Source organism: Corvus cornix, chromosome 4 (assembly GCF_000738735.6).
Source record: "Corvus cornix cornix isolate S_Up_H32 chromosome 4, ASM73873v5, whole genome shotgun sequence".
NCBI classification, from domain to species: Eukaryota; Metazoa; Chordata; class Aves; order Passeriformes; family Corvidae; genus Corvus; species Corvus cornix.
The window spans coordinates 9,296,969-9,324,616 of NC_046334.1; the positions used below are offsets into that span (position 1 = coordinate 9,296,969).

General features: G+C 35.7%; 1 long non-coding RNA gene across 1 annotated transcript in view; it reads right to left on the reverse strand.

Annotated features, from left to right (window-relative positions):
• Positions 1–4,335: 4,335 nt before the first annotated feature.
• Positions 4,336–27,648, reverse strand: part of LOC109146194 — a 28,936-nt gene continuing 5,623 nt past the window's right edge. Inside the window, exons 3-5 of the long non-coding RNA XR_002048084.3 lie at positions 22,655–22,718; positions 21,276–21,381; positions 4,336–12,255 (exon numbers count right to left, since the gene is read on the reverse strand). This is a non-coding gene — a long non-coding RNA (uncharacterized LOC109146194). The remainder of the gene's footprint in view (positions 12,256–21,275; positions 21,382–22,654; positions 22,719–27,648) is intronic.

A 27,648-nucleotide genomic window follows, 5' to 3' on the forward strand; every position in this document is an offset into this window, starting at 1 on the left:
ACAGTTTTCTTTGGCCCCAGACAACAGTTCTATTTCATTTTGCTATGCAAAACAAATATTAGATAATCACAGTTAATATCTTGCCTTTAAGAAATGTACCGAGATGACTTACTGATAATGATGCAAATAAAAGTTCACTGCATCCCAAATGGAGACATGTGCAAAGTGCTCAAACACAGCTCCAAAAAAGCTGTGATGAGACTGGAGGCCAAATATCTTGAACTGTTTCACAGGAAACTGTTTAAAATATGCTTAATGTCCCTGCTTTAGTGAAACACAATAAATTGTTGTAGTGGGTTCGGTTTGTAACCGGGCGGAAACACCAATTTAGTGTAGTGGTTTGGTCCAAAATACTCATTACTGTTTACCTTCTGTGAGATAAGAATTAGGAGAAATGCAAAGCAGGCACCAAACTTGAAAGAATATAAAGAAGTTTATTAACAGACCTAAAAGAAGAAGAAAAAAATCATACCACACCTTCAGAACTCTCCTCCTCCCCCCACCTTCCTCCCTTCTCCCACTGACAATGTAAAAAGAAAACCCTTGAGATGTTCAGGCTGTTTACCACTTCCATAATAACCTTGTTCAGTCCATTTAGAAAGAGGAGTCTCTCTTGCCCATGCTATGAAAACATTATCACGACGTGACAGCTGCCTGAGTTGGTTCTCTGCTCACATGTGAGTCCCTTCCCACGACTTGCAGCTTTTCCCACAACTACTTTTGAGGGTCCACTCTTGAATTACTGGGGTACAATTTTAAGGTTGAGCCGTTCAGAAATAAAAGTTCTCTTCACCCATCTCTGGGAGTATTTCATCTCCAAGAGCAGAGGCCCTCCTCCTTCCCTGGGAGCAAAGGGTCCTCCTCATCTTCATCTCTAGGACTATCTCGGAGCATCTCTAGGAACTGAGGTTTCTCCTTTTCCATTTGGAGCAAAAGTCCTCATCGCTTCCATCTCTCCCTGTTCAAACTTCTCATGAAATTACAGCTGCGTCAGCATCTGCCTATCTCAGCGCAGGTGCCTTTGCTCACAAGTACAAGTTGAACGCTCCACCCCCCCATGCCTTCATGAAATTACAACAGGTACTCTGATATATCATAGCTTTACAAGAGAATTTCAGCATTAAGCATCTCCTCTTTCTACTCCCTCAGGTTTTCAGCTCTTCACAGCACTAAAAGGGTTAATCTCACCCGGGCCTTGCAGCTGGAACTTCGCTTATCGCTGTCGGTCACATGATCTTTTGCTGGACAGCAGGGCAGCTTCAGCTGAATTTTGGCGGCACTGGAGAGGGGGAGCTGGGCTGCTCCGGCTGCCCACAGCAGGGCGGTGGTTCCATGGGTGGAACAGGGCCCATCGGCTCCAGGATGGCCGTGGCCCAGCCCGGCCTGGCCCAAGCAGGGCCTGGCCGGGCCCGCTGGCCCCCACACAGGGCCTGCAGCCACCTGTCCCAGCACCAGAAACGAGAGAGAGCTTGGGGGGGAGTTTGTCTATTCTTAAGTGTGGATCACAGAGGCGGTCACAACTTTAAGTGGCTTAAAGAATTGTCCATATTCGAACTGGCCAGCTGATAGGTTCTGTCAGGTCACAGAGGAAGCTGTAAGCACCCCTTAGCAAGAACATCTACTTACATTAGCAAAACTACTTTAAGTTCTGGAGATTGTTTTGCAATAACGTATTTTTTTTTTTCCTCCTATGAAATAACACATAATAAAAATAAAACCCAAGAAAATCTTGAGTTAAGATGTTGCTCAGGTTTTGTAAATGTAGCTTTTTTTTTTTTTTTGACATTTTGAAGCATATCTCATTTCTGGTACCTTTTTATCCTGTGAGGTCAGGTAATTTTCACTTCTTCAGATGTGCCTTGTATAATATCTCATTGATATACAATGCAGTAATATTGCAATGACATCTTGGAAACTAGATAACACATTAAATTTAAAAGATACATGTATTCTCTTTCTTGATTTCTGCTTTAATTATAAGCAATCTGCTTTCTCAGTATTTCTATCTTAGTGGGACTTTAAGAGAGCTAAATGACTGAAACAAGTTAAAAGACAGTGACCCATAACTCAATAGCATATCTCAATGTAAGCACATATCAATATAGATATTTTTAGCTTATACAGTTCTAATTAAATTAAACCCAATTTTTATCAGTATGCATTTTTGAGTTTGCTGATCCTATTTTAAATTTTATCATCAAAGTAATTCCTAATGGAGTATTTGCAATATAGAATGCAAATTATCCTGAAAACCCAGCCAATATAAATGAGAATTAACAGACAGTAAATACTTTCTAATCTTTCAAATAATATGTCTATGACCACAGGATCTGAAAGTTATATCTGTCTTTTTTTTCTTATGTATTTATATATGATGATATATGAAAAGTAGAAGTAAATATTTCCTAAAAGGAAACAAACACATAGTACACAAAATCTTAACTGGTTCTGAATGACTAATCCATCCCTGTGGAGTTAATATTAACAGCACAATACAGAAGTTATTGAGCACTTCAAAGCCTCTTGAAGCTTTGGAGAGCATTAATGTTTCACATCCCTTAGGAACTATAAAATGGAAGTCAGTTCTTCCAGTGTATACCTTCACACTACGTGCTGAAATCAAATATATGCTGTAAAGTTCACACAGAGTCAGGATGCAGGTATAGTGTCCTGCACTAGATAAATCTTGCTTAGAGATTCAAAATAAAGATTTAAACAAGATAGCTCCATGTTCTTGGCTCCAGGAGCTGGTCTCTGCAAAGGATTACTGCCATACCACTGATCCTGGGCGTGCTCCTGCAGTACTCATTCAGCAAGCTCACTAATGGTGCTGAAAAGCTGCACTTGCCAAAAATGACATAGGATGACAATCTCAAGATGTCCAGGTATGTAGAGGCTGACATGCAGACATGAGCACATCCTGCCTATGTTCTGAGTAAGCCAGATGGCAGTCTTCTTGAAACCAAAACTGAATAGTCCCAGTTAGAACATTAAAGTAATAAATTGAAACTTGAGGCTAGGTATAACTTTTGAATGCCTTAGTGGAAAGCTTTTTCTGCAATCTGTCCCCATTCTCAAACTCCTCCTCACCATTTGTTTGGAGAAGAGTGTTTGGATCTAGATTTGTAAACTGATTAGATGGCCCTACTCATTACTTTATGGTAATTCAAGAGAAGATATCTCAATCTCGTGAGTCCAGATGAATGCTGAAATTCTTTAAGACAGAAAGACAGTCCTTTCTTCTCCATTTCCTTTTTAAGCTCTAGCATGTCTACAGAATCATAGAATGGCTTGGATTTTGTAAGGGACCTTAAAGACCATCTCATTCCATCTCCTCTGCCATGAGCAGGGACACCTTCCACTAGATCAGGCTGCTCAGAGCCCCATCCAGCCTGGTCTTGAATGCTCCCAGGGATGGGGCATCCACAACTTCTCTGGGAAACCTGTGCCAGGGCCTCACTACCCTCACAGTAAAGAATTTCTTCCTTATATCTAATGTAAACCTGCCCTCTGTCATTTCAAAGCCATTCCCCTTGCCCTGTCACTACATGCCCCTGTAAAAAGTCCTTCTCCAGCACTCTTGTAGCCCCTGAAAGCACTGAAGAGTGCTATAAGGTCTCTTCAGAAAACTACATCCACATTATATCCTGATTAATTCATCTTGTTTCTACAGTGAAATGATACCCCAAAAATCTTGTTTTCCATGAAAGTCAGAGTTAAAGTAGGTCTGAAGGAGATAAAACCTAGTTCCTCTTTCAAGTCATAGAAGTCAGCTGAAACTTGTTTTTAAGGCTACTCAATAATTCTGAAAAATGTGACCTACTAATTCATCAATATACATAAAAGTCAAAGGAAATGGTCAGAAGCGAGACTACATCCAGGCAAACCTGAATGTAGCAGAGACATCCATATATCTCCTCAGGTTTTTCTTCTGATGAGATAAAAATGCAGTAAGTAGTTTGAGCTCCCTAAATGGAGTTGTGTTCAGATGACAAATTATTTTCACTATGGCAATTATGAAGACCTGCTGTTTCACCCATCACATTATGATTTACTTGAGAGAACATGAAAACAGCTTGTGTGCTTCAGTACACAGACCACCCCTACTTGATGAAAAAAAGAGAATGGCTTTATTTCTCTGAAGATCTTCACATTTCAAAGAAGATCTTCATATTTCAAATATGCTTGAAAGAAAGACAAAACAACAACTGGATATTTATTCTAGTAAAAAATTTCAAACAAAAAGATAATTTAATTTAATTATTTTAAATTACTATTATTATTATTATTATTTATTAGTTATTTAATATATTATGCATACAATTACTGGAGTGTCTGACCCCTAAACAATTTTTCTACAGATATTTCAGACTGGATCCTAAATTCCTAATTAGCTGGGTAAGCCTGATGAAGCAGCCCATAAAACTCCTTCTAGATTTAGGACAACAGTATTTCACTAATTATCTAAAGTCATCACTCTGATTTTTTCTCCTTGCCCAATTTTGGTTTGTATGGTAAATTCTTTTGTTTTTCACAAATACTTCTGCTGGTTTAGATATCAGTTCCCTCCAGGGAAAGGACTACTATCAGGAGATTGTTTTTTGTTCTGTGAGATGCTCTTGATGTGATGTCCTTGAAAGTAGACTCAAGAACATAAATTGATTGGTCTTTGCTAACATGGATATTGTTGTCTGTCATCTGTTTTGTTATTGTAACTACTCTTAAGAGCTCCCTTTTTTATGGTTTTCTTTTAGTTTAATACTTATTATTTAGTTATTTTTCTCTAGCTCAGAAATGTTATAGTATACATCATATCTTAGTAATATGATTCTACTGTTTATGAAATCAATTGTGCTTTATCTGCTGATAAATGTGAGCCATTATCAATTAACTTTCTTAGATTGTATCTATTGCCTAATTCTTTTTATTTAGTAGTTCAGGCTAAATCTATGGGGAACTTTTCATTTCTTTTCTGTTTTTTTAAAGATCTTCTTTTTCCCACATAACTGAAATTAATACTGAACAGAATTGTGATTCAATAAGCAAGTAGTACCTTTTCTTTTTCTAGTAATATAAAACAGTTATTGAATATGCTTCTAACTGTATTAATATGGCTAATTAAATGGTTTTATTATCTCAACAGAGATTAACTTCATAGCTGATAGCCCAATGTCTTGGTATTCTCAGAAAAGTCTAGCCTTGATAAATAATCATCAATACAAATAAATGTACACCGAGCTGGTGTCTCTCATTGCTAGAAGAAATCCTACTTTATTGTATAATCTGAGATTATAAAGTTAAAAAGTTATTTTATTCTTTCAGAAAATGTCTTGTTCCTACTACAAAAAAACCCCACACCACGTTATTTAATTCAAAAAAATGCATAAATGTGTTGTAGTTTATAATCAGTGAAGTGCTCATTTTAAAGCTGTTTAGAAGATTAAAGACACACATAAAATTACAGCTGTAGAGATGTCATTCAGAGGCCTTAGAAGTTAAGATTCTATTAGAACATTTTCAGATTTTAATGAAATTATTAACATGTTAGATTATATTAAAATGTGTTGCTAAATGCAGATGTGCATATGCACTCTAGTTGCCATTTATATGTTAAGAAAACATGGTTAAAATACTTTTCCCCCATCCCATTCCTCTTACAAAAGAGACCTGCTCATCTCTGCAGTATTTAAGAAAGGAGCGACAAAACACTGATCAGGAAAGATAAATTTTGAGAATTTTGGGTTCGCTGGTGTCTGAGACTTTCATTTTGTAAATGTGAACTACAGCAGGTGAGAGGTCTCAGGAAAGTGGGCTGGCAAAACACTGAGCTCATTCCAGAAGCAAGATTCAGTTGCAAGGAGAAGGTTCAGGAACTGGGAGATTGATTTGGGACATCACAAATTAGAGGAAAGAATGGAAATTATAGGAGACCAAATTTAGTCCAGGGAATGTGGATTAAAACTACTCTGGGTGATATGTGGAAAACCACTTACTTTCTGTATCCGTCCTCTAAATGGAAAAGTAAACATCTTGGTATATTTAGAGATTTTACTAATAGTATTAATCTGAATTAATTATCTTCCTTCTTCATCTAGACACTCTGCATGTCCTACTAGCCTATTTCTGATTTCCTGAAAATGTCTCTTAATAGTAGCTGTAGCTATAATTAGGGAAAGTAAATTCTTTAGAGGTAGAAAATAATCATGGATGGTATTCATCTTATTTAGTTATTTAAATTTGGATATCCTTTTCAGGATTAGATTCCTAAAATTATAAACTGACTGGAAAAATTTGCATTACAAATTGGTGAGAGAGGTGGAGGATAATTTGTTCTAAAAATAATTTTAAAAATACTGAGGTGGGTTTTTTCAACAACAAAACACAGTCTGTTTTGCCATTCAGTAAAAAGCAGGAATTCTTTAGCAATGAGAACAGAGTTAATATACTAGAGAAAATAAACTTCACCACATGTAAACTTCTATTGCTTCCTGTAGGGGTTACACATAAATATATTTTAATTTCCATGGCATTAGCCTGGGGTCTTACTGCCCTCACTGCTTCCCAAATTTTCGTGGTTTACAGCTGGATCTTCTTTTAACCTTGCTATTGCTTTTCCATTCTGTACACACTTAAAACTTCCACTCACTTCAGGAGGAAATCTTGCATATCAAGAGAGAAAAAACAGACTTTCAAAATCCCTCTTTCAAGGGACACCTCCTTTCTTCTAGGTGTCTCTAGAAGAGATATCTTCTAGATGTGCCTTAAGCACAAAAGTCAGCTCAAGTCCTCTTTGTTCTCTTAGGGTAGGGAGAAATTTCAAGTAACCCACGAGTTATTCTATAAAAGACTATTCTTATATTTAATCTTATTTTCTTCTTCCCAGAAGAACAAGTCTCCCAAATGTTCTTAGGCTGAAAAAACATATTTTCGGCATCTTGAAGTTTGTATTTATCTAGAGATTAAAATAAAGAAATAAATCAGCAAAGGAGGTATGTAATCGTACACATTTTCTGTGTTCAAACAGTATGTGTATAAATAGAACTGTTCTCCTATTCAGCAAGCATTCCTTTTTTTGTGATACAGTCTCACTTTGCCAACCTCCTCCTTATTAAAATCCTTGTAGAATATGATTTCGGAGTCACACATCATCAAGGTTCAGAACAAAGTGTTGCACCATATAACTCAGGCATAAAGTTCAAAATAAAGATGGCATTTTGAAAACTAGTGATGTGTTAGTTTTATAAATAAACTAATGACTTAATCATTAAAACAGAAATATTCTCTAGGATCTAGAGAACTTATTCAGTTTTTGTGATGTAAATGCAGGGATGGAAATAGGAAAGGTCTAATGATAGCAGCACACTAACAACACAGTAAATTTCAGTGTTAGATAAATGTTACTCAACAATGTTACTGTGCTGCTTCTCATATCTTCTATGAAGCTTTTAGCATTGCACCCATGAGCCTGTTTTGAAGTTCCTCATATTAATGAAGTAGAGCAGAATGGAAGACAGTATAGAAATGCAATTAATAGCAAGAAATGCTCAGGCAGAGGAAATTGGAGAAGAGAAAAAAGAAAAAAGCTGAAGATTTAATCTTATTAAAATCTGGGTTTTTTCTTACATGGCCTCCTACTGATTTCTGCCTCTAAAATAGTCTGTGTTTTTCTACTGGTTTGATTGTATGATATTATTCTAATGGAGATGAATAGAGTATCAAGAGGCTAATGAAAATGATATGAACTATTAAAAGTATATTTTAGTGAGTAATCTAGCGTAACACAGAAATACAATCCATGAATTATTTTCTTCTTCAACACTGTATACATGAAAGACAATATTAAACTGTTAAAGATAGCAGTAACCAATTCTATTTACTATTATTCATATGAGAAGTTGTTTATTAGGTCAGACAAATTAAAAAGAAAAGTGATTTCTCTCAAGAACAGCTTTAATTTGGACCCATATCCCAGTCCATCCAAGACAGCCGTGTCCTAAATTGCATTAACTATGGAGCTTTATCATAACTTGTTAGTAAAAGAGAACAAAAACACCATTCTGGAAAGTAGAAAATGTATCTGTTCCTTTTCTTTCTGATGTACACATTTGTTACAGACCTAGAATTATTTTGAGACATTTTGAAATTATATTTCAAGCAGAAATAAATGTCTATTTCTAAAGCTTAACTGAATGGTATTTCAGATATGGTTTAGATATAAAATAAAAGACTTTGTATAAGTAAGCTATTTTTCTCAGTCCTGCCAAAGTCACCACCATTAGAGAAATTACTTAAAAACTGGCAGAAAAGGGGGACATTATTCATATTGATCATCATGCAGCTACACCACTAATTCTTGATATTCTTAAAAGTGATTGCATTCAATTTATAGAGACATCATGCAGTAGTTAAACCCCACCAAAGGAAGAAAATCAGCATCAGGAGTCATTTCAAAAATGAAGCCTATCCTGGAAAAAATAAATGCACATACCTGTATGAACTATATAAATAAATATCAATAGCTACCAGGAAAGCTTTTCCCCTACTCTCCTCATCAGATTCTCTTTACACAGTTGTCTTTCCAATTACTTAAAATGCTAATGAGGTGAGATAAGCAACACCATCCACGTTCCATGTACAGGGTGATAAAAGAGTCTCATCTTAGTCTCTAACAAGACTTTTTATGTTAAAATTGCTGAATCTTTGGAAGCAGATTGAATCATTATTCTCTTAAACTCCAGATGGCTACCTTTCCATTTAGGTATTTTTCTTTATCACTATTATGCCACCACACGTACTGGCAGATAATGACTATTTACCTTTCTCCCTTTTTATTTTTTTCAACTTACATTTATAGGATTTCCACTGGTTCTGCTGATAAAAATCTAAATCAATGTCACCTCAATTAATAGTTACTCTAATGTTTATTGTCTCCAATTTAATCCAATGGAGATGGAAACTAATCATGAAGACTTTTTCTTAAAGAAGTAACATCCCCTCAAAGTCATGATAATATTCTCCATACAAACAGTAGCATAGTTATCCCTCCTGACGTCTGTTTTCTCTTCCTGACATAATTTTGGATGCCCTTCGAAGTTTTATTTTGTTTTCCTTACGGTTCAAGGGGCCATAAAATACATTGCAGGTCATATAAGTTATGTATTATTTCAGACCAGGAACAAAGTCTACCACAGCCAGAATGCAAACTATAGTGTTTTAGAGGAAAACAACCTTAGCCACCTATTCCCACCTCCCACAAGGTCCTTCTACTCCCAAGATAAAAGTCACAGGTCAATGTGCCCTTTAGCATCTCTCAACTGTTAGGCAAAGGGATTATTCAACATTTTCTAAAAAAAAAATTAAACAAATTACAGAAGGAGGTATTGCAATACTATGTAATAGCACCACCTGGTGACTTCAATCTTGCTGATTGGAAAAAATAACAACTACATTTTCAACTGCATAGATACAGATGCTTCTTTTTCAACTGTTAATCTCAGCAATCTTTCTTTTAAATAAAAGAGCTAATCTTCACTTCTGTAAATTTAATCCAGACAAAAACAAGATTGGAATATTATAAAAATCAAACAACAAGAGTCTGTAATAATATATGTGCTCTTCCCCAAGAGCCTTCTACATGCATGTACCTAGGGACAAGAAGACCTTTAGGAAAGAAATGGATACTTATGCTTAATGCTATGACATTTTACCCACTTGATCTTTGAAAAGACTTCAAGTGATTTATCTGACATAAATTAAGTGCACTAAACAGAAGATCAGTAAATAAAAATACATCAGTGCAAGTATCAATCTTCCACTTATTTCCTTGTGCTGCTTCAAATGACTAAAACTGGGATATGTCCTTGTAATGACTTAGCTGGAAACCCGCATGTGGAATTTTAAGAAGGTTCAAATGAGAAAAAGAATTGATTTAGTGCAGAAGAGCTTGGCCTTGTTGCTGGAGAAATGGGATGTTACAGGTTAAGTTCAGCGGGATGAGTATCTTTTATTATCACACATTTGTATTGCAGCAGCACCTTCACAACCAAGCCAACAACCAGGACACATTGTGCTAGGCTGGCACAAGCCATTAGTGAGAAACAAACCTTGTCCAAATTACCTTATTAAGTAGGCATTCAGAGATTTAAAATCCAGGCACACATTCAGCTCCCATCTTATGCCGATATACTACATCAAAATATATTTCTAACATTCAGTTTCTCTCTTACAAATAAGTTTGAACCAGGCTTTACATGACAGAAATGTTGAAAATAAATTACTGTAGTTAGCAAGAGGGAACTATTCACTACATAAATTCTGTGCTATGCAGAACAGAAGAGCAGAATTTCAGAATGACCCTGAACCTTCGCCTGCAAAAATGCACAATATATGTTTGAAGGTACAAATAATATTGGAAAGTGCAAAGTGATATATGAAAGTACAAAATGATGTATGAAAATATCATCAAAACAATTGATGATATTTCAGATTATGTCTGGTTCATTAATTTTTCTTTATATTACGTAAAAAATATATAGGATAGTACATACTTTCTGATTAGGAGAATTCAGAACTTAATTTTTAACAAGATTTGAAAATTTGCAGAAGGGAAACTTTTGGTACAAGACAAGTTCTCTTTAAAATATTGGTTTAAAAAAAATAGAACAGGATAAAAAAGTTTGTTATAATCATCTGTGAGCAGCTTTTATAGTATCACCTGCTAGGTTTTTACAAGATAACAGTGCTCATAGAAGTAAGACCTGAGCATATTAATGGGAATCCTGTACAAAGAAATTATATTCAGTTTTTTTGGAAATAATAAACTCTTGGTAGCCATTGGTTGACTTTTAAAAATCTAGTAGTTCATAATAGTTAAAAATTCAGACCTGTGATAGCACGTATTTCTGTGGTTTACAAAGGAAAATACCTTTCATGATATATTTTCTTTGATTCTGAAATTTCTGGAATCTTGAACATCCTATATAGGGGTAGGAGAAGCCCAGAATTTGTTGGCTTTGGTGTTTTGATTTTTTGTTAAACTTAAGACTTCAATTTTGTGCACAGAGTAATAGAGACCTTATAGAAATGGAAAAACTGTAGGAAAAAACCCCCGAGAATAGAATAAAAATTTTTATACCAACCTATATATTTTATATGAACCCAGAAAATATTCATGGTTGATTTTGGTATCATAGAGTGCATTCTGCTTGGACTCTATGTATCCTGGTTAAGGATGCAGGTTTCTTGTCAGCCCCGTGACACTTTGGCCAGACTGACATGGATGTCTTGGACACCCCAGAGTTCCTACCATGTCACTCACTGCTCATTTATGCCTAGGCAACAGAATCCCACTCTAAAAAATACTCAAGCTAAGAAACCTTTTCTTCCCAAGTTCTTGTCAGTCGTGTTTGTTGACACTGAACAGCCACAGAAAAATGGCTGTATCAGTGACAGTGGCCTGTAATGCTTCCATTAGTGGGAAGAGATCCACCTGAGTGATCTATCACTGCTCCAGGGAACTCAGGGAAACTTCGAAGACAATGAGGCATTAAAAATCTGCCAGGGATGCCTAATCTTTTTATTATTTACTCTCTAAAGAAATAAAAATTTTGCCAGAAATAATGGCATCTCTTAATTTGTATGATTACAACATTCAAAAAACGGGAGACACTTTTAGGCATGATCTCATGGTACACTGTGTGGAGGGTTTAAGAAGCACAGGAAAATCTCTCAGCATGAAAAAAACAGTTGGGAGTATAAAATTAACACTATCAGCAGGAGAAGTTGATATTTAAGATACATATGAAACGTAAAGACATCTTAATCTAGAATAATTTATGTCAGAGTAGGGAAAATCAGAAACAGAATATGGCAACCCTAAAAACAGAGGTAACCTGCAAGCTTTCATATCACTAACTTTTTTCACAGACAAATATGTGAAGCAGCTGCTACTGTGCATGAGATCCATGGTGCAACCATGTAATCAGTACTGACTGAATTTTATATCCTCTAGTGTGAGAGCACAAGGAATGACCCATTGAAGGAAGTTTAGTGTTGGGATCCTCAAAGAAGTTCCTTATTCAGCACAAAGCATGATGAAACATTGCTGAGAATCCTCGACTGCTGAAGGCAGGGGCTGTTAGCTTTGTAATGGAGCTCAAGGAGATTTGGATCAGAGAGGTCTTTTTGTAGATCTTCTGTGTTGCTCTGACCACTGATCTGGTTTGGGGGTCATTGCCATCTGTGAAGCTTCTGATTCTGTGGATAAATTAAAATATTTCAAAATAAAACATGAAGTGAATAGCAATATGAATAGCAATAGGAGTAACAGTGAGGCCAGTATGAATAGATCAAAGGAAAGGCAGCGACTGCTGCTCTTTTCTTTCATGAAATGATGAAAAACTGTCAAAAGACTGCTTAAATACAGTGGAGTACAGACACAGAGTTCTTTTAGTGAGCAGCACTTGAACAGTCAACAACCGAGGAACAAAGAAGCTCCATAAGGAAAATCTCACCTGCAATTTGTGTGGACTTTGCCCAGTTTCAGTGTACAGGTAATGCAAGTACAGTATCTTTTCTGTAGAAAAATATTTTTAAATTTATTTTTAAGAAAGAAAATTGTGTTGAATTAGTTGAATGCTACTGATGAAATCAGGGAGACTTAACCCTGCTTCATTTCTTGTCTGCTCAAATCACTTCATGAGTGTCTCAGAAACAGGTGTGTGGGCTCTGGTCTGCTGCTGTACAATTGGCAGCCTCGGCTTGCGCCACCTCTCTATGCTGTGGGACTTTTTACTGCACCTCTGAGGGGCTCCAAGAAGGATCTCATCCTTTATTCTCTAAGATTGCCAGGATCAAGCAGCGATGGCAAGAATGAAAGAGTATATTAATGCATTTTTTATATTACCTGTCTCAGGAAATATTTCATTTAAAAATCTTTAGCTCCTATTTATTTCTGTCAAATCAAAATACCAGGATAAGTAAGAACCAAAGATCTTTTGTATAAATAGCTTTTTCAAACAACAAGCTGGAAATTAAGAGTCCCCTTCAAGGAAACAAAAATGCATTTCAAGTCCATAAATACTTGCTCATTGCAAAATATAATTTGCTACTAACCTAGAGTGTTTTTCATTAAGACTACTTCCTTTCCAGACTTAGGGGTTTGGGGGGTTTTTTGTGCTCAGTACAATTTTGATTCTGAACTGCAGTTGTACTTTCACTTTGTGCTTCTTAGGTACTTCTTTCATTTTTTTTCAAAGCTCATGAGAAAAACAGAAGCCTATTATATCTTGTTTACGTTATGAGTATATCTGTGCTTCCTTCTAATACAATGTTTTCACAAAATTGCATGATGGGGTTTTGTGGTGTTTTTATTTTACCAACTCAGAATGAACATCAATCAGGACCTGAAAATCTTAACATCACTGAGGTGCATCACACAACTTTTTCTATGTATCTGACAAATTCTATTTGACCTTGAGACTATACTTTAGAAATAAGCTAGGTCTTGAAGGGTTCAAAATGTTTCAATGAATTTCTGGTTTATTCCAGATTAGTCTTTCTCACTGTGGATAAATAATTGTTGATTTCTAGTTTTAATTTAGCTAGTGTCATCTCCCAAAAAGTGGATCATCCATAGACCATGTTAAGTCTTTCATTACCCTGCCCTCAAATCCCTGACTGTCAGAAACCTCTTCAAGAAGTTTCCACCCATAAGGATGTCAATATTTTTTGTATTTGCTGATCAAGGCTAAACATAACCCTTTGCAATAATAAACAGATCTAAACACAGGCACACAGGCACTAAGGCTTTTTTCTTTTTCTCTCCAGGTCTTAAAGGTTTTTCCTATAATTCTCTTTTTAATTTTGCAATCTCATTTCAAGACTGTGGATGTTGGACATTCATGAACCGTTTAGTAATTGTCATATCTGTAATGTACAATAAAATATCTTTATCTGTTGTTTTCCACCTGAGAAGCCCCTGTTTGTACTCCTAAAGATCATCAGAGCTAGCTACATCTTATTTCATTATATATATAATGATTACTCACATACACATATATACATAAATACGTAATGTCCTAACTCACTTATTTTCTGTAACTGTCCCTATCACACAAAAATGGCTGCTTGTAATTTTTTAAGATACTTGGGTTTTGATCATATTGTTTAATTGCATCTATATTACCAAAGAATATAGTTCATCTGGTACATACTTATTTTTATTCATAGATGAATATACATTACCTGTAATTAATTTTATATATTTTTTTAAAATCAGTGTGGAAGATGTATATACTGGGGCTAAGAATAGACTGTTGAAGGATCTAACTGGAAACACATTCTTCGAATAAGATTTCCTGTTATAATCCCTATGGAAAATGCACTTAAGGTACGTCTATTAATATTCTATGGTGATAATTTTTTGATCAAAATCTCATGGAAGAGTACCACAAATCTCAAATGGTTTAAAGAATTCACCATCAACATTTGTGTCAACACAAGATCATCAGAAAATTCTAACCTAAATGTGTTAAACAGAATTCACCTCTCCAAACCATGATAGATATTAATCACACTGATTTCCTTTACTTATTAAATCTCACACTATCCAACAATTCAAGTTATCTGCTCAATCTTTATCAAGTTGTTAATGTTCAAGCTTTTCTAATGTATGTTAGCACAACAGTGCTTTTGCTTTCTCCTCTGGCATTTTCCTCTGTGATTCAAGTTTTGATAACTATCTAAGTGATGTTCAATGGTTTTAATCCACTTGAGAAGAGTGTGCCTATGCACAAAGATTCAAAATGATAAGATTAAATAGTTTAAACCTCTTTCAAGTTACTAATGAAATACAATGAACACTTGAAAATGACGGTTGTAAATTTGAAATCCAACTTAAGTGTGAAGAAAAGACAAATTATCTTAATGAGTTTCAGACAAGATATGAACCAGCCTATGATATGCATATGGCATATAACCTGTATCAGATTTTTTCCTTTCTGCTTTACTTTTACTTTCCTATTATGCTAATATTTATTTACTACTTTTCTTCTTAATTTGGGAAATACTGAATTTCACATTATGAAAGTTCAATGCACATATATATTAAAATTCTAGAAGATTTTTGCCCAGTATAAGGAATAAAATATTTGCTTTAAATTTTGTCTATATGTTTAATTTTATATATGGTGTGTTTATATTGTTGCATATTTTCTAATAATATCCCATTCCACATTTTATTTTTATTCATACATCAACAAGAAATATATAAATTTTCATGCAATAAAAATAAACACAAATCCTAGTCCATAACTTGAAACAAATCCAAACTGAAGTCTAAAAACTTTCAAGAAAACAAGCAAATCAAGACACTTATTTTTTTTTCAGCCAATTTCCATTTTGCACATATTTATACTCCCTTATCCAAGCTGAGATTGGAAGCAAAAGTAATGAAATATCATAGTGAATATCCAACTAACCCAACCCAATTCTAACAGCAAACTAGTAACCAACCAAAGGAAGAAGGGGGAAAAGATTAAAAAAATAAAAACTACAGCCAATGAATGAAAAACAGAATGAAAAATCTCCATCTATCATCTTAAGTATTTTGTGAATATTTCCAGTGACAGTGTTCATCTTTTCTTCATATCCACAATGACTAAAATAGAAAATATGTAAAAACATGAGATGCGGAAGCAGATGCTCTTGCATCTTACAGTAGCCTGTACTGCTTGTCTAAACTCAGCTGAACTGGAAGTTGCCCCAAATCATAATATGGTTAAATATTTTTCCACTGTGATCTTGCCTTTTCACATTATCTGAATCAGCTTAAATTAGCTCATGACAGGAGAGAAAAATTACATTCTCATGACCATTCAGGCCAAGACTATGCCCATTTGGGACTCTCCGCTCACCACAAATTTTAATCACATGGAATCTTGTTAACACTATCCCAGTTAATTATCTACTCTTCCTGAAAGCAGGAAGAGTAGATGGTAAAATTGCTCTGGAGTGTAGCATGGTCAAAGCAACCTAAGGAGCACAACTTAGACAGGACAACTCTTAAATGGCAGAGTGGTCAGGAAAAAAGGTTAATGTATTGGGTTCGTGTGGCCAGGCTTTGGTAGCAGTGGGGCTACAGGGGTGACTTCATTGAGAAGCTGCTGGAAGCTTCCTCCATGTCTGACAGAGCCAATCCCTGGCATCTCCAAGATGGACCCACTACTGGTCAAGGCTGGGCCAGTCAGAAATTGTGGTAATGCCTCTGTGATAACATATTTAAGAAGGGGAAGAAAAAAGTTATCGCGCAGCTGTAATTGAGACAAGAGAAGACCGGGGTGAGAACATGTGAGATAAATAACTCTCAGGCACCAAGGTCTGCAGAGAAGGAGGGGGAGGAAGTGCTCCAAGTGCTGGAGCAGAGATTTCCCCGCAGCCTGTGGTGCAGCCCGTGGTGAAGCAGCTGTGCCCTCGCAGTCCATGGAGATCCACAGAGCTCCTCAGTCTGTGGAGGAGACCCCCACAGGAGCAGGTGGATGCCTGAGAGAAGGCTGTGGACCCATGGGAAACCCACACTGGAAAAAGTTTCTGGCAGTGACCTGCAGACCCCTGGAGAGAGGAGCCCACATTAGAGAAGGTTTCCTAGAAGGACTTGTGACCCACGCTGGAGCAGGATGTGCCTGAAGGACTGCACCCCATGGAAAGGGAGCCAAGTTGGAGCAGTTTGTGAAAAACTGTAGCCCATGGGATAGACTCATGCTGGAGAAGCTCATGGAGAACACTCTCCTCTGGGAGGGACCCCATGATGGAGAGAGGAGGTAGAGCTGGGAAGTAGGAAGGGGTTGGGATAAAGTTTTTTTTAAGATTTATTTTACTTCTCATTATCCTGTTTGGATTTTGATTGGTAATAAATTCTATTAATTTCCCCAAGCTGAGCCTCTTTTGCCCATGACAGTAGCCAGTTTATGATATCTCTTGGTCCTTGCCTGAGCCCTGTCTTATATTTTCTCTCCTCTATCTAGTTTCAGAGGGAGTGAGAGAGTGGCTTTGGTGGGTGCCTGGAACCCACCACAGCTAGAAAAAATGGGTAGAGAGAGAATGTAAGTGGCTTTCAGGTCACTGTATGTTTTTTCAGAATAGCTGTGAGCTGCATGTCCTCCCAGTTTCACTGATAATACTCCATTTTTCATGGAATTGATGAAGGCATGATCTGAAGGTGGGGCAAGAGAAGAGGTTGTCTTTCAGATTATTTTCTTTGAGATAGCCAAGACCTTTTCTAAATGGAGAAGTTAGTGGAACATAGGGTAAGGATCTGATATTGAACTGCATTAAGTATCCCTCACTACTTTCCTACCTAAATGCTCTTAACTTGCACTTGGGTAGAATCAGAGTATTATGTGGTGCCTGCCCAGTCTGTCTTGGAGACATGGCTGAAGCCCTTCTAAGGAGGAAGGGAGAAGGACCACATTTGACCTTTGGGCAGACAGGACACGGCTGTGTCACAAACCCCTGTGCTGCAGCCCTCCCTCCTGGCACAGCCCCATCTGGTAGCATGTTGCCAAAATATTTTATGTAAGAATATTAAAATTATTTATTTGTTTGCAATTTTTATAATTATTAAATTGATTATTAAATATTTTAAATTCTTTAATTATTATTATTTTTTTTAATATCTAAGTAATGTTAGTCACACACAAAATCCAGAAATACTATTGATGTGAAAGAACTGCACACCAAAAAAAGTTAGTAAAGAATAGTTATTTCAGGCATATTTACGCACTAGAACAAAATCCACATAGTTGTGACAAGTAACTAGAAAATAAAATCTATACATTTCCAAGCTCTCAGAATATGAATAAACTAATCTCTTAACCATAATGCACAAACCTATGCACTAAAAGTTAAATAACTCAGAAAATAATCAACCAATATATAAATACACAGCACAGAAAGAAATACACACTATCACAAGCTGAATGCACTCATCAAGAAATGTCTATGAGTTTGGATGACACAGAAAAGAAAGACTAGGGCAGTTATTGGGTGTTCAAGGCACTACCTGTCAGATAAAATCAAAATAAACTTGCTTTGGGGACATTTCTAATTAATGAAGTGAGCATTTGTAGTTTATTTAAATTAAAAAAAAAAAAAAATCTAGTTTCTTCCCCAAACCCATCTGCCATATAATTAGATTCTGTGGTCATCACACACAGATTCTGTAAAATCAAAGTACAGATGGTGGTTTATTACAAAATAACATAGGAGTCTTAGAATAGATGATACATTTGGTCATTTTTGCACATAAACTCCCTGATTAAGTATGAAAAATGTGAACATTTGTTTGTCTTAGAAAAACTGCTATTACTTGTCAAGCATGACCAATTAGGTATTACTAAACTATTATCCATATAATTAAGAAAAACAGCCATCTGTAAAGTCAGAAGTTTCCATCTCTGGTTTTTGTGTATTTGGTTTGTGGCTATTTCCCCACTACCACCACCCCCTGGCTTATAAATGTAATTTTTCTGGTCTGTTTTACTTATAAAATAGTAACAGAAAAAAACACAGAGATTGCTGATTGCAACAGGTCTTTGAAAATTTCCTTAATTCTTCTTTTCTTGTATCTTTTTTTGTTTGTTTGTTTTCTCTCCTTTTAGTGACATATATAAGCTGGAAATGAGGACAGAAAATGAGGCACCTTCTAAGAGATATTTATATTTTCATTTTTGCGGCATTTAATGAATGTCCAAGACATAGATAACACGAAAAAACTGAAAGCTTTTAATTTTTCTCACCGTTGTTTAATTGTTTGAGATTTTAAATTGAGAAAGAAAAAAATGCCATTTACTTCTAGATTCTGTATGGTTAAAGCAAAATTTTGCCATAGAAATATAGCAAGCAAGAATAATTGCTTAGGTTGATACAACAGTGTTTGTAGAAAGCAGGTGGGGTCAATCAAGATATTTAGACCTTTTTAACATGCATTAATAAGGAATGGACTAAGGATGCTCTCCCTACATGCAGTTTTACCAGCTCACAATTTCTCTCTGAACCAGTTAGTTTTAGTGTTAGATAGCTTTGATGCCTTGTTTCCTTATGCTTATGCTCAGAGTAGAGCTGAGAGATGTAGAGAAGGCCTTCTGATGAGAACAAATACCAGAGACTATGCCTTGCATGAAAAAAATATTCACAATAGAATTCCTGTTTATAGCTGAAATCCATGCATTGTTTTCAATTCCTTTATTCATTTGTCACACAAGACTGCTGCATACATTGGTGTGCCCAATGCAAGATACATTTTGATTTTATCATCAGTATTGTGCAGTTTACAGTGAAGAATACAAGCAGCAAGTTTGCCTAAAATATCTCAAGAGAAAAAATTACAGTCACTGTATAGCATCAGAACATGGCAATTTTGTCATGCACTGTCACAAACAATTTAGGTAGCACTATTCTCTCCAGGATTCTTATAAATAGTGTAAAAAAGAGTCTCAAATGCCTGTGCTTCATTAGCAGAGAGAGTTCCTACAATGCTATAGAATTTTGAAGAGAGATGTGTCTTTAAATATCCCTCCCTTCTTGCTCAATAAATTGAGATACAGAGGTTAGCATTTACTATGTATTAAAAGCAGTTCATTAAACAATCCAGAGTAACAGCTTGGAGTTTAGTTGGTAGCTATTAGCAATACTGTCTGTGAAACAGCTGCTTGATTTAATTGGCAAACACTAGTTCCCTTCATTTACAGGCAGAATTGGAACCTCTCTGCTTTCCAATAAGCTAAAGGCTGTACCCATTCTAAAACAGACACTATTTAACCTGCCTTATAATTAATGCAGAAAAATTCCACCTTACAGTCAGCTCAACCTCTTTGCATTAAAAAAATTATTGGCTGACAATCTTGGCTAACAGAAATCACTTTGAAAGGCACTTTTTTCCTGTGCCTCAAATTTCTCCTGTAAAAAACCACAAAACGTTGAGTCAAACATTGAAGATGGTAGGCTATATGGAGTTAATCAATCATGAATTATTAGGTAACAGGGATGTGCATGGTGACTGATGCAATTCTTCTGAAGGGTGAGACACATAGCCCAAATTTCTTTGTGAGTTTACTAACGGTCTTTCTTCCATCCTGCCCTTAGCTGTTTGTATAACTCATTGCTTTCCTCATGAGAAAAGTGTTTTCTCTCTGCCCTTGCAGACAATGCTGTCATCATGGCCACTGTGTAAAATTTAATCTCTGAAGGAAAGAAATTCTATATAAAACTTGAGCTAAAATACATAAACTTCTAAATTATATTGGTGACTTAAGCATATTTAAGATCGAAAAATACCTATCTACAATACTGTTAGGAATATTAACTCAATATTGTCATCAATAAATAATGATGTAGAAAATTGTAAAGAAACATTCCTTTAAAAGAGGAAAGATAGAAACACTTTTAACTATATTATTAGATTTCCATTTTTTTAACCATATAAGTAAGTACATATTGTTCTATGTACACCTCTTCTGTGACCTTGAGAAGCAAATAAAAATTAGTATGTACACACCCAACTAGCAGAAGCTGCTTGGAATAAGAACACAAGATCAGAGTGAGGTTTTAGTGCTACTTTCCCATATGGACCTATACAGACCACAATGGTGAGTAGCTTAGGGGCTTTCTGAGATGGGTGTCCCATTCATTCAAATTCAGTCTTAAAATAGACATATAAAAATAACATCAAGCATCATCTTTTGTCCATTTTGTTCACAACTGAACAGCAGAAATCTTGAAAATTCTTCAGCCAATTAACACTCAGCTAATATGCAACATACAAAAAGAAAATGTAGATGATACTTTTGTTATTACAACACTTTGGAAGTGTGGGATCACCACTACAGCCTGCAAAAATAAAAATTTTGTGCTGTCTTTGTACTTCTGTGCAAGGAGGCGATTGTACTGGATCTTCGCTAGGGCAAGAAACAGTACAGAATAATTCTCACTGTTATGAAAACTTCCTCACATACACCTACTGGAAATCTGAAGTTTAACCCCAAGTTTAGCCCCTACAACTTTTCACATTTTAAATATCCTTCTTGAATTATATTTACTTTCGCATATTTAGTGTCCCAAGCTTTTGACCATTTCTGGGGTCAATGTTTTTTACCTGCTCCCATTGATAACAGCCTCCAGCGGGGTGGTTATCAGCACAGCCTGGCATGACGGGAACAGAATGGAAATTTGATTTTAAAAGTGAAAATGGAATGCAATATTTTATTTTGAACAGAACTTACCATGTAATTGTATAAGCAAATTTCATCTGTGGCTTCTGTTAACTTCTATGCAGTTCTCAGTCTTCCATGTGACAGGAGAGACAGCTAAATCTCCCTGCAGAGCTGACTACAATCAGAATATGTCAAAAAGACAACCAGGGATCATTTAAACATTGCATTTTCTTTTAAACAGCATTACAGTCAAATGTACAAAGAGGCATCTGTCTTTCACTCCTTTCAAGATCTCTAGAGGCCTCAGACTCACACTTTTCAATAGCACTGACTCCCTGAGGGCTATTACATACTTCAAAATCTACAAAGCAAGACATAGGTCAGGAAAACAATAATTATTTTAACAAAAAATGTTGTCTTTCCTCCCTCCAACATTTTAGACTACTTCAGTGAAGGGCTAGATCTAAAAATATTTTGTTGACATCCTAATTATTGCAATTAGATTCAATTTTCTTTTAATGTTATCCTGTCAAGCCATGTCTCTTCCTTTAGGAGTTTCAGGCTATTGCCTATTCATGCAGACATTTATTATGCTCCTGAGTAAGTAACAGACTATTTTCAGAGAAAATTCTGATATTGATTACAAACATTTATTCAATAGATTCTAAATCAAGGTAACAATTTGTTTAAAAAAGAACTTAAAACCAGCTTCCAATGTCACTGTGCTGATGGACTACACAGCAATTGCACCGTGCAATGAGCACATTCAGTTCTAGCTGAAAGCCTGCAGGGATCCATGAAAAATTACCAGGGCTTTCATTTAAACTATAATTCTACTGGACAGCCGGGTCAGATAACGTGCTTCAAAAGCAGAATTAAAAAGTGGGAAAATAATTCAAATGCACGTAGAAAGGCATAAAATATAAACTTTTTCTCTTTTTAATACATGTAGGTTTAGCAAGCATTATGAAGAATGTAAGAATTATAGAATTTTTTTGAAAATATTAAAAAATATTCCACCTTATGCCCAAATCTCTCTGACTTGTCCTATACTGATGCTCCCAACAGTGCCACAGCCGTGCATGTAGGTGTGTTTTTCCTGGATTATAAACTCCTCTGAAGTCTCAGCCATCCCACCACAGTCTGCAACACTATTTATTACATATTCCATACTGATAGACGTTCATAACATTCCGCTTTACTATACTACTTTTGTAAATAAAGTGGGAAGTACCTTTCTACCTTTGTCTATATATTCATATACTGACTGTCACATATACCATTAATTTTGAGTCTGGTCTTACCCCTGTCAGAGCCTTTTGATGTCAGAGGCGGACTGCACACCTGGCATGCATAGTCATGGTCAGACTAAAATATTAGCGGACAGAGGAAATTCATATTAAAATTAATAACCTTACAATTAATACTGGTAAAATTTATAATCTTACATGTTAGGGAGCAGAACAGGAATTCAGGAGTTCATAAGACTCACAGAGCTTAGACTACCCAGAGCTGGAACAAAAGGAAGAGGTGAGTGAATACACAGAAAATCTGGAATATATACTACTGTTATTAGACAGTTATTAGACAGCAATTTCCTATCAGCAAATAATATGCAGAAACCCTTAGGGAAATACCTGCCATATCTTCCTTTTGTGACTGATTTTCATGAAAAGCAACAATTTGCAAATTCCACTGCTTATAAATCCATTAGCTGAATAGAAATGGTCTGAGTTGTTGACTTTACAACTCTGAATGGGCCTCTGTGCTGTCGTCCCAAACAGCCAGTCTGAGATTCTTTCAATTTCCTTTTTAACTAACATAAAAAGTTACAAGTAAAAATTCTGTTAAAACATCATTAATCTGCAGTCAAGGACTGAAAAATGAAGAAATGCAAGAATTAACACTGACTTTGCATTTTTAATTCCCTGTGCCCCCTTGCCTCTATGCATTTTGATACACTTTTTAATCACTTAATTTCATTTTGTGTAGGATGGACAGTGCTCAAGGGATAAATTAGGGTTACATAGTGAATGAAGCTGTCATCTGTGGGACTTCTGCCTTAGCTGATACAAAAATTGTGAGGTGTAAACTGAATATATATTCAGTCATTTACCAGGAGCACAGGTTTGATAAGTTATTTAGCATTCAGACAGGCATGATGTTTGTCACTCTACTGATATGGACAACACAGCAGTGAGTAATCTCTCATTGCAATCTCTCATCTTCTTAATAAGAAAGAATGTAACAAGAATAAAATGAATGGATTAAGATGAAAGTGAAAGGATAAGATGTGGACAGATGTTAAGTAATGAAAAACAATGATCATAAGAACATTATAATATTTCTTTCCATGGAGATAATCATGGGGTTTTTTCCTGTTAAAAAATAAAAGTACAGTTTTCTAGCACTCTAGCTTTATTTTGTTCAGTATGTTCAATTTCCCCATAAATGTTAGAAAGTGAGGTTTTTTGAGGGGTGTGTTTGGAGTAAAATAAGGTATTTAAAAAGCATATTTAAAAAGCATATAAAAGCTTCTGAAAATAAATCTATGCCTTCATAGAGGAGAACTGAAATGACTCGGAGGATGAATTCCATGCATTATAACATGTATTCTGAAATCAGAATCAACCTTTGCAAAGGTTCACAAGAAATGTTTATCTCTGAATTTAAATATATGCTATGGGAGTACTTAAAGAAGTTCAGCATGTATGAATTTGAACCTCATTTTGCAAAACTGGCAGAAAATCTGGTGGTAAATAGGATTATAATAGCTTCCCCTGTCAAAAGCTACCAGTGCATCACGAAGAAAGAGGCAGAACTTTCAATATGTAGATAGAACACAAAATAGAAAGAACTAATATTAATTTCCCAGACTGCCAACAGAAACAATAATTAAAGCTGAAAATAATTTGTGCCATCTTATCTTTATTATTATTAAGCAACTGCAGGATCTCCCAGAGTACTCTACAACTCTTACTCTACCACAAATTGCTCCGAGAGATATGACAGGAGCCATCCCAACCACCTAATACTCTTTTACTCCACTGAGATTACATGCACAGTGTGGGATGGTAGAGCTGAAAGAGGCAAGGTGGATTTCGTGAGTAGCGTAAAAATCTAATCCAAACAGCTCCTCCAAACACAGTTACGGCAGGACTAGGTGCCTTTCTGTCCTGGGTTGCAGTGTATTCTATTACCATCCTCATGAGCTGTCGAAACGAGGTGGGGCAGTGTTTCATTGCCTCCTCCCTCTGGACTATCTCCTGTTAATGAGCCCATCAATGCCTTGCTGCAGGACTCATCATCTCATTGTGAGATGCTCCACCCAGAAGGAGGAACCAAGCATTCCATCCTGGATATAATTTGAGATTCCGAAGACCACAGACATGCTTTCCATTGGATTTCCAGAGGACAGAAGCTACATAGCCACCACTGCACCTTCTGAGGAAGAGCAGCCCCTTTCTACAGGATCACTGCTTCAACAGAACCACATCCACCACTTCAGGAGGACTGCAGCCACCATTTTATCGGACTGCTACCACCACCCCAACTAATGGGGTGTCAGGTTGTATCCTGACTCTGTCAGTTTGAACCAGGGTTTTCTGCTTTTTTAAAATTTTCCTATTGAATTATTATTCTGACCTGGTGCCTCTCACTGGTTTGTTCTCAAACTAGTATACTTTCTTAACTTCCAGCTTGTAGTATAGCCCAAATCAAAATTGAACTATACAAGAGTGAGGAACAGATGTTATTTTGGCACTAACATGACATTCAGGTAACTGAGATGTATCTAGAATAGTATAAGATGCTCTGAAATGTCTTATTTGTCCCATTAGTTACTTTCAGCAAATAGTGAGCTGCCTCTTGGGTATGTTCTTTTCCTTCACAATTTTCTCACATTGTATGTCAAAATATCTCCTAATAGTTTATACCACTTTACTGTAAGAATAAAAGATCTAAATCATTAGCAAATTTTTATTTTTTAGAAAGCATTAGAGATCCTGCTTCTTTAAACGTTACAATATTCTGAAATTCTGCAAAAATTAGTCATCTGAGTATTGATCTTATGGTTTTTCATAATAACTATGGTAGAAAGTTCTTAGGTAAATTATACACTCCAAGCAAAGTTCTTTAGGGTCAATCATCTGAAATGGGGCCAAGACTATAATATGCAAACTTCCGTGGCAGAACTATTATTTGGCAGAGGTTGTGAGAAGAATAAAAATTATTTTGATTTTCTAGGAAGTGACAAAGGTTAATGGCATGTATTTTGTACAACATATAAGGTACTGAACTCAGTTCAAACTGGCACTAAAAGAAAAAATGTTTTGGATAAATGTTAACATTACTTTCATTATATTTAGGAAAAATACAGAAATCATTAATCTCCTTGATCAACTATCTAGCAGTGGTTTACTTTTCTCCTCAAATTACTTATACAATGTTATTATTTAGTGCATTTATTATTGTGCAGTATTTATTCTTCACTTACATCTCCTTCAAGAGTATCTTCTCCCTGATTAGTAATTAAGGGTTTTATTATCTTCATATATAGGTGGTGTTTTGGGTTTTCTCCCTCCCCACTCTCCAAGACATAGCTTAAACATGAAGGGGAAATGAATGAACTTCAGACAAAGACAGGGGAGCTGAATCTAATGTAGCTTTGGGATTTGTTTTATGGACTCTTAACTAGTACAGAGTAGATCCGTTTTGCTCCTTCAAAACAATTACTGAAATTCATGATGAAATAGAAGAATGCAGTTATTATGTCAAAGATATTGATATTTTCTGTGCCAGACAGATACGGAAAACAGGATAAAGACATAGGTAATGATGGGAAAAACCCCCACATCTGTACTGATCTGGAATGCTGGGATGGTGAATTACTGTTTAGAAACCAGCTAAACTTTGAAAGGCCTTGTTAAATCCTAATTCGAGTATGTGCAGCATATCTGCATAATGATGCAAATGGAATTTATCTATTCTGAAATAAAAACTCGGGTTTTGTTTCTTTTTTACAATGGAGACATTACAGATACCAGTATATCTTATTACTATAATGCAATTGTTTTTACTATAAAGAAAACTGTGAAGGGGGGTAAGTGGGAGAAGCCCAGTTAACTTTTTTGATTTCCTGAGAAGGATTTCTACAGAGTTATATTTTCTCAGTTTGCAATGTGAGGGAAACAATAATTTTTTATAAAATAATAATTTTTAAAAATTAAAATGGATATTTTACTTAAATTTTGTATTTTTTCATCTGCCTAACAGGTGCAAAGTACTTTCAGAACAAGAGGCAATCTTCAAACACACACAAAAATAAATTATTTTCATTTCAGAACTAGGGACTTAACTAAAACAACTTTTTTTTCTTAGGGAAACAAAATAAACATATTTTATGTTTATTAAAAATGAAACACTGAGATGCAGCTTTCATTTTTGTAGCATCTGCATCTTTTCATAGAAAGTTTTTCATATTTATATCTCTGCTTTGAGTATTAAGTTCTAAGCATGTCTCCAACATGTTCTGAAGTTGCTACTGCTTGAAGTTAAAATTTTGTTTATTGAATTTACATTCCTAACCACTTCACTATCAAAATTTGTTTCCAGAACCAAGTAAGAAACCTATAGAAAATGAATGACTAATTGAGGAAGAGACTTGCATCTCCCCCTAGAGAATGTGGTACCTTATCTACTACACAGAGCACACTACAACAAACTGACATTGTTGTTCCCATTTTGAAATCAATAGATATATATCAAGGACAGATGCTGGGACCTCATCCCTTCTCACATTAGCCCTCATCAAGCTGCTTATGGCTGCAAAGATGCCAGTGAGTTTCTGGAGGGTAAATTCACTGTGTGCCCGTAATAGCTTCACACGCCAAGTCTGCCAATCAATACTGACATTGCACTGTGCATTTCATTTATGCTCATACATGAATGAAGATCATTAACTGAGTCTGAAAAGGAATAAGGGGACTTATTAAAATAGTGCCTCTTAAGAGCCCTTTCCCCCTAGAAAATGACATCTTTAATAACCTGCTAACAAATGGATGATTTTATCAACTGAATGTTACCCAGCTCCTTAGGATCAGTTTGAAGTTTATTAAAAGTCCTGTTTACTAAAGCCTAGATGCCATCTTCATACTTTAAAAGTTTTGAAAATTCCTACTTCTTCTATTAAAAATAGAAGCATATAAAAGTAAAATCCTAAATTTTGCATTCCTTAAACCACAGTTAAATAATTAACTGAGAAATAACCAAGAAATTGAGTCTTGGCAAACATGAACCCAGGTCTGAGCACACTTAAATAACTGAACAGGCTTACTTAGCAAAGACTTTATGAAGCAGGAAAAGAGATGACAAACCTAATTCGTCACTGAAGGTCTTGCTGGCACTTGTGCAAAATGAAAAGAAAGCATTCCTAAAACACAGT